Here is an 8,158-nt window from a genome sequence, read left to right as displayed (position 1 = left end):
TGCGCGGCAGGGTAATAGAAACCCTGTGTGTTGCTCAGAGGAGCTTGGCAGCCTGATCCACCGCCCACCACTTCCCGTCTTCGAACAGTAACTTTCTATAAGACGTATCGACAAGTTTTCTATTTGAGGAGCCCTTGTCCTGGACATCCGGAGTTCTGTCTGCGTGGAGCCTAGCAAACTCCACGTGATTGTTCGTGTTTTCTGTTGTAACCGCAACTCAAGAAAGTTTTCCAGCCTGCACCGCGACCATCTAGGTGTAAGTAAACAATCTCAAAATCAACCGTTAAGTGTCTGTGCCTAATTCTAGCTTGGCGCCCGCCCTCTCTGACCCGGCCTGCCCGGGCTGCCGGCCACAGCCCGCGTGCAGAGTGACGAAAGGGCCCGGGTTCCGGCCCGGCCCGCACACTCCAGGGCTTTTTGGGATTATAAGGGCAATGCAACAGCAATTTAGACATATAAGGCAATAATATGCATGACGAATGACTGTATCAGCTAGTAGTGTCACCCTAGGGCACGTATGAACTGCCATCTTCTGCAGCATGGAATTGGAAGCCTGAGGGCCTCAGTCAATGGTTGGATGTATGCACAAGGCTCTTGTGAAAGTAAGAGGAAAGGAATTTATCTCTGTGCCTTTCATGGTTGAGTAAAACAAAGTATGACTCGTCTATTTCTAATGTGAGATGATCTGATAACAGTGTATATAGACCTTGACCAACAGAAAATACAAGGCACCAAATACGGGTGTGCCTTAGTAGAGAGAGACAAAGCAAAAAACTGCAGTCGGAAGTAGAAACCAAAGACACCCAAAAACAAATAAGCCTTGATCTTTAATATGGAAGTGAACTGAAAAGTGGGGTAAACATCCAATGGAAAAGTTGGTCAAGAGTTGACTTTTTTCATGTCAAGAAGGGATGACTTTCTGGAAGAAATGTTTTAGTTATACAATAAATTGGGCTCAACACAGGGTTTATGGAGTGATATCTAACTGCCTGTGACCACAGATATTATACTTGGTTTCTGAAAAATCTAATGTTAACCCTATAGATTGAATCCAAAAGGAGACTTGGGTGTCTCTTTTTGAAGTAACCTGTAGTCCAGTAGATTACATGCCTAGAGTTGGACACTTGAATTCCTCAAGAAGTAATAGAGTACCTAATTGTAATATCACAATGGCCATCATTTTAAAACAGGAGCCACATTAGCTACCCAGTGGAAAATTCTGAAAAAGATCATCAAATCTTGGGTCTCACAACTCTGAGAGAGGAATTTAGTTGTATTTAGTTTGAAGCCAGATAAAAGTCAGGGTACAAGTACACCATATAGACTGCATAAGAGATGTGAATTCAAGCAATGGGACCACACTTAAAACCATCTATTGTATTGTATTTTTTAAGGATAAAACCAAGTGGTAACTTGCACAGTCTGTGACTGGTTTTTTGTTTGTTTGTTTGTTTGTTTGTTTTCTGGTTGAATATACAAGTTCAGCATGGTAACACTTGGCATCTGATTACCACCACCCCCAAGTCAATGCTCTAACAAGATCAAAGACTCATTCTCACTCCAAAAAAACAAAAATTGAAAAAATGGAAAACCAAAAGTGAACTGTTTCATATGCTCTCAGCAACAGGTTACTTCACCTGCATTCATGCTTTACATGCATCTCTACTGCTATAGTGACTTCCAAAAAGTTCGTATTGAAGAGGACCTCGACAGAGGAGACATTCCTATCATTAAGAGAATACTGAATTGTTTATTGACTAAATGCCCATACCACCCTGTTACATGACATCATAATATTTAAACCACCAGTTCCCATTAGGGTGTGACATCCTTTTCAAAAGTTGAAATACATTTACAACCCTTTCATTTTCTGCAGTATATTCCCCAGAGCTACTTTCACCTCTTTGTTTCTCAGGCTGTAGATGATAGGGTTTAACATGGGAGTTAAGATACTGTACTGGATGGAGAAGAGTCTGTCAAGAATGACTGAAGAGTCTGAATTAGGTCTCAGATATCAAAACAAAGCAGCCCCATAATACAGAACAACCACAGTGAGGTGGGAACTGCAGGTAGAGAAGGCTTTACCCCCACCTTCAGCTGAGGGTATCTTAAGGATGGTGGAGATGATGCAGATGTAAGAGACCAGGGTGATGGAGAAAGCGGTTAAACCTAAAATAAAAACTGAAGTGAGAAGTGGCATTTTACAGATGAAGGTCTCTGTACAAGACAGTTCTAGTACAGATGGGAGCTCACAACTGAAATTATCAATTTCATTGGGCCCACAAAAATGTAAATGTAATACAGGAACAGTGTTTGTTAGTGCATGAAAGATGCTGATCAGCCATGTACCACCCACTAGTCTTATACGGACTTGCTTATTCATGGTCCTCAAGTAATGCAGCGGGGCACAGATGGCAGCATACCGATCATAGGCCATTGCTGATAGCATAGAAATTTCTGTGCCAGACACCAGAAGAATTAAGCTCATCTGGATAAGGCAGCCATCAAAAGAAATGGTTTTCTTATCTACCAACAAATTCTGCAGCATCTTTGGAACAGTGACTGTAGAGTAGCAGATGTCAATGAAGGATAAATGTGTTAGGAAAAAATACAGAGGGCTGTGAAGGTGAGGTTCATATCTTATCACCACCATGATCGTGCCATTCCCCAACACAGTTAATAGGTATATTAGTAGAAACACCAGAAAAATGAAAGGCTGGAGCTGTGGGTCACTGGAAACACCTGACAGAACAAAATAGCTGACAGCCGTCTTGTTCTCCATGGCCATTTGTTCACCAAACCCTGGACCTATAAATAGAAACAAATAAATAAATATAACAATTTCCATGAAGAAAGTGTACTTTTCCAGTTCTGGGTCAGGACACCTCTATGTAGAGATTTTTTTTTTTTCTCCATTTTGTCTAAACATCAGTTTCCAAATATCTTTGAATGAAGAAAAAAAAAAAAGATTTTTGTGGTACCCATCGGTACTGGAAAAAAATAGCTCTCTCAGATCTTTGACTTTCATCTTGCTTTTAGTTTATTTCTTCAGTGTCTTTGTCTGGTATAAAATCCATCTCCTACTTCTTTTCTCATGATGGCAGGCCAACAAGTTTAAAGAAATTTCATACTTTCTCAGTAAGAGAACTATGGAAGTGGAAGGGCAGAAAAGGGGATATACTGAAGGATGGAGAAAACAAAAAATGGTTTATTTTTATTTTTTATTTTGCCGGGCTAGAAGCATGGTGTTCTTAAAAAAACCTGAAGTGATGATGACGTTGATTATGACAACTATATGCTAAACTGGCATATTTGCAATATTTCAAACATGACACCTTCTTAGTATCTAGGCAGTAACTATTTCAATCTATAATTTAAGTCGCAGCCTAGTGATTAATCAGCTATGAGTTCATTAATATGGGCACTGAAAACAAATGGACTGTTTCTTTATCCACTATAGTTCCACAGCATTCAAAAAACCTCAGTCCAAGTTTTCACAAATGCTTCTTATATTGAGACAACTTCCCAGCACAGAGCTGCCTCTTGAAGGACTTAGTATCCCACTGAAATTCCTGTAGGATACATGACCAACAAATTCTAAGCCTGAGGGTCATATTACAAAGCTGTGCTATCTGGCACTTTACTAACTGTCATGTTGTATTAATCATCATGCTGATCGATGATCGATGTGACAAACGTGAAACCGGAAGTCCCTCTGTGGCACTTCCAGTTTCACCAAGTCCCACGGCCTGGGGCAAAGCAGCCCGTGCGGGCTCCCCCTTTCTCTCCCCCAGCACGCTGACGCACTGGACATGGCAGGAGGGGTGCCAGCCTGAATAGATAATTTTGATTAACCAGCACTCCACATTGCCCCTGGATGCTGGATAACACAGTTTGTACATTTCAACTTCAATCATCCTAGAATTGTTTACATGTCCAAATGTAGCTTCATGAGAGGCCTGTTGACATGCATGCAGATTTGAGATTCTATTTCCCCTTCCAGGAAAGATGGGAGCAACCAGGTAGGTACATCACTACATAGCATTTGCTGATAGCATACTCTAAGAAAACTTTTGAATATTGGAGGAGGAAGATTTTGCTGCCCAACAGCCAAATCATAGGACTACTGGTTGAGGGGAGTCAATTTCTTTGTCAGGTAGGTGGGGTTTTAACCTAATCCTCAACTTCAGTGATTTTTTTATTGAACCAAACAAACTGAATTACTCCCTGATCAGTCTCTGCTATTGTCAGGATTTGGTATGACCCTCCTAGAGGCAAGTCCTTTCCCCTCCCCCCCACCCCAATGTCTTTAAATGAACCTACTATATAGACTGGAGAGGTTTTGAACAACATTTGGGGCATGAAGTGGTGTGAAGAAGGGCACTCAATACCTGAAAGTGAGTCCAACATCTCTCCCAGCTGTACATTTGGTCCAATCCTAAATTTCCCCAAAAAAGGATTGCCTCTCAGACATGGACCATCACAGCTTTAGAAGGCTCCAGTCCTACTCCATGATCTGCCTGGACACTAAACATCCTTATTTGTAGGCTAAACTAAGGTCTGCCTCTTCTACTGTTGGCCACAGGGAAGAGCTCCTTCTTCTATTGTGATAGTTTTGAACACTGTGGTGATACTCACTGTACATCAGAGTACAGGGGAGCATCCTATGAACTGACAGATCCTGGATATAGATGAAAGAGTGGAATTTCCAAGAAAGAGAACAGGAGGAATATTGTGTAATATGGGGGAGGGTGGGGAGTATAATGGTCTAGTGCAGTAAAGAAGGGACCAGATGGACATTTGTAAAAGTTCTCATTAGAGGAAGAATAGTTCACTCTCAACTACATGGAAATTAGAATCATAGGGTACAATAAGTAGCCAAACTGAATAGTTAGCTTTTTAGCTAAAAGTCAATCAATAAATAAATACAAATAATATCTGAAAGGAAGTCCAGGGCACATCCATTTCTTTTTTTTTTTTAGTTGAAAAATATAGGGAATTATTAAAGAAACCAGGTTTGACCTTTATCTTCAGACATCCTTGTGCCCTACACTGTAACCTTGGGGAGGAGGCTGCAAATTCTGAATTCCCCATGACTGCATTTACAGTGTGACTTCAAAATGAGTATCACATTTCATAGATTTCATAGATTTCATAGACATTAGGGCTGGAAGGGACCTTGGAAGATCATCGAGTCCAGCCCCCCGCCCAAAGGGCAGGACGTCAGCTGGGGTCATAGGATCCCAGCAAGATAAGCATCCAGTTTCATCTTGAAGGTGTTCAATGAAGGCGCTTGAACAACCTCCAGCGGCAGGCTGTTCCAGACCTTGGGGGCTCGGACAGTAAAGAAATTCTTCCTTATGTCCAGCCTGAAACGATCTTGTAGTAGTTTGTGACCATTCGTCCTCGTCATCCCTTGGGGCGCTCTGGTGAACAAACGTTCCCCCAGATACTGGTGGTCACCCCTGATAAACTTGTAGGTGGCCATCAGATCACCCCTGAGCCTGCGCTTTTCCAGGCTAAAGAGCCCCAGGGCCCTCAGCCTGTCATCGTAGGGTCTGCTTCCCTGACCCCTGATCATGCGCGTGGCTCTTCTCTGGACTCTCTCAAGCTTCTCCACATCCTTTTTGAATTGTGGAGCCCAAAACTGGACGCAGTACTCCAGCTGCGGCCTCACTAAGGCCGAGTACAGGGGGAGAATGACGTCCTGGGATTTGCTTGAGAAGCATCTATGGATGCAAGCCAGCGTTTTGGTCGCTTTACTAGCCGCAGCATCGCATTGCAGGCTCATGTTCATCTTGTGGTCAATGATGACCCCCAAGTCTCTTTCTTCCATAGTGCTAACCAACATAGCACTGCCGAGCCTATAAGGATGCTGCGGGTTTTTCCTCCCAAGGTGGAGAACCTTGCATTTATCGGCGTTGAACACCATCAGATTCTCATCCGCCCGCTTGCTGAGCCTGTCCAGGTCAGCCTGGATCACCCGCCTGTCTTCTGGTGTGGATGCTTTGCCCCAAAGTTTGGTGTCATCGGCGAACTTGGCCAGTCCGCTTCTGACTCCAGTGTCCACATCGTTAATGAAGATGTTGAACAGTATGGGTCCAAGGACAGAGCCCTGGGGGACCCCACTGGTCACAGGACACCACGATGAGTGACTTCCATCAATTACTACCCTCTGGGTCCGACCCCGGAGCCAATTTTCCAGCCAGTGGATCGTGGGGGCCCAAGGCGACAATTGGCCAGTTTCTCCAAGAGACGATCATGGGACACCAGATCGAAGGCTTTTTTGAAGTCAAGATATATGACATCAATCTCATCTCCCTTGTCCAGGTGATAGGTCACCTGGTCGTAGAAGGAAATGAGATTGGTCAAGCAAGACCTACCCGCAACAAACCCGTGCTGGCTATCCCTTAAGATGTTGGCGTCAGCCAGTCCATTAAGGATGGCCTCCTTAATAAACTTTTCTAAGATCTTCCCCCGGATAGAAGTCAGGCTGATGGGCCTATAGTTAGCCGGATCCACTTTCCTCCCTTTCTTGAAGATCGGCACCACATTGGCCTTCTTCCAGTCTTCGGGCACTACACCAGAGCGCCAAGAGTTTTCAAAGATCCGCGCTAGAGGCTGGGCTATGATGCTCGCCAGCTCCTTGAGTACCCTGGGGTGAAGATTGTCAGGGCCGGCTTACTTGAAGGTATCCAGCTTCTCAAGATGTTCCTTCACAAAGTCAGCATTAATGGAGGGCAGGGGATCACCCTCACCCGGACTTCCCGGCCCTGTAGCGGGCACGGGCGTCCCATGGGGCTGATGAAAGACCGACGTAAAGTACCTATTTAATAGGTTGGCTTTTTCCTGGGCGTCAGTTGTCAGTTGCCCCATCTGGTTCAGCAGGGGTCCAACATTGCCCCTGCTTTTCCTCCGGCTCCCCACATATCTGGAAAAGGACTTTTTATTGTCCTTGATGCTCAAAGCTAGCTGGAGTTCAGTTGCAGCCTTGGCTTTCCTGGTCTGCTCCCTACAGGACCGGACCAGTGCAGAATAATCCTCCTTGGAGGTGACTCCCATCCTCCATCCTTTGTAGGCCTTTCTTTTTAGCCTCAGGAGGTCTGCTAGGTCCCTGGAGAGCCAGGGGGGCTGCTGTGCCCTCTTGCTGCCTTTCCTCCGAGATGGAATAGACTTAGTTTGTGCATTGAGGATTGCTCCCTTGAGGAGCAACCACTCTTCTTGAACTCCCCTCTCCCTGTGGTCACAGTCCCTTAGGGCCTCACTGACAAGCCTCCTGAGCTTGTCAAAGTCGGCTTTCCTGAAGTCAAGGACTTGCGTGTTGCTGACCGACTTGCCAGCTTTTCGGCGGATGGTGAAGGTGATCAGCTCGTGGTCGCTGTCACCCAGCTTCCCATCGATCACTAGGTTGCCAACTAGGTCCTCCCCAGTAGCCAGCACCAGGTCGAGCAGCGCTTTGCCTCTCGTTGGCCCATAGACTTCTTGAGTCAGGTAGAGGTCATCCACGCACGAGAGGAAGCTCTGCGACCACTCAGATTTTGCTGAGCGATCCTCCCACGAGATGTCTGGGTAATTGAAGTCACCCATGACAACCATGGTCCTGGAGCAAGCTGCCTCAGCCAGTTCCTGGGCAAACTCCTGGTCTAGCTCAGGACTTTGGGTGGGAGGTCTGTAATAGACTCCCACCATTGTGTCCCCTGTGCCTTGTTCCCCACGGATTTTAACCTAGAGGGTCTCCAGCCGTCCACCCTGGTCGCCAATATCGGCTTGCAGGGACGCGTAGCTTTCTTTAACATAGAGAGCTACACCCCCGCCCCTTTTCTCTACACGATCCCTCCTGTACAGGGTATAGCCATCTATCCCCGTGGTCCAATCATGGGTGGAGTGCCACCAGGTCTCCGTGATCCCTATGACATCGTAATTGTTTGCACTGAGCAGGAGGATGAGCTCCTCCTGCTTATTCCCCAAGCTCCTGGCATTTGTGTACAGGCAGGCAAGCGCCCCCTGGGGGGCTCCTTCCTAGCCCACAGATTTTACCAGGGCTGGGGCTAGGGCTGGCTCCCTTGAGTGCCATGATCCGCTGGCTTTGCAAGATTTGCTCAGCGGGCCAGCAGTGGCGGTCGTGCCCCCATCCCCCAGCGGGCTTAGTTTAAATATT

General features: G+C 45.8%; 1 pseudogene; it reads right to left on the bottom strand.

The window, feature by feature from the left end:
* Positions 1-1,852: 1,852 nt before the first annotated feature.
* Positions 1,853-2,653, bottom strand: LOC132251899 (olfactory receptor 5V1-like; annotated as a pseudogene).
* Between the last annotated feature and the right edge of the window lie 5,505 nt (positions 2,654-8,158).

Source organism: Alligator mississippiensis, chromosome 7 (genome assembly GCF_030867095.1).
Source record: "Alligator mississippiensis isolate rAllMis1 chromosome 7, rAllMis1, whole genome shotgun sequence".
Lineage (NCBI taxonomy): Eukaryota > Metazoa > Chordata > Crocodylia > Alligatoridae > Alligator > Alligator mississippiensis.
Note: the sequence above shows the minus strand (reverse complement) of the source record. Positions and strands in the feature narration are given on the sequence as shown.